Genomic DNA, 211 nt, shown 5'->3' with positions numbered 1-211 from the left:
CGCTCAGCCTCCCTTTCAGTCTCGCCAGACTTGGACGTAACCCCTGCTTGGATGCAACCGCAGCGGTGCGAGCCGCCTGGCTTTGCAAACGGCCCGGATCCCCCTTTCAGTGACACGCTCGGAGTTCTCCGGGGGCCTCAGCCCGGGGAAAGAGCCGCGGCGGAGCTAGAAGACCCCGACCAAGGCTCCGGGCCCCTCTCACCCCCTCCGG

Source organism: Fulmarus glacialis, unplaced genomic scaffold, assembly GCF_000690835.1.
Source record: "Fulmarus glacialis isolate BGI_N327 unplaced genomic scaffold, ASM69083v1 scaffold35319, whole genome shotgun sequence".
NCBI classification, from domain to species: domain Eukaryota; kingdom Metazoa; phylum Chordata; class Aves; order Procellariiformes; family Procellariidae; genus Fulmarus; species Fulmarus glacialis.
This window is presented reverse-complemented; position numbering follows the sequence as displayed.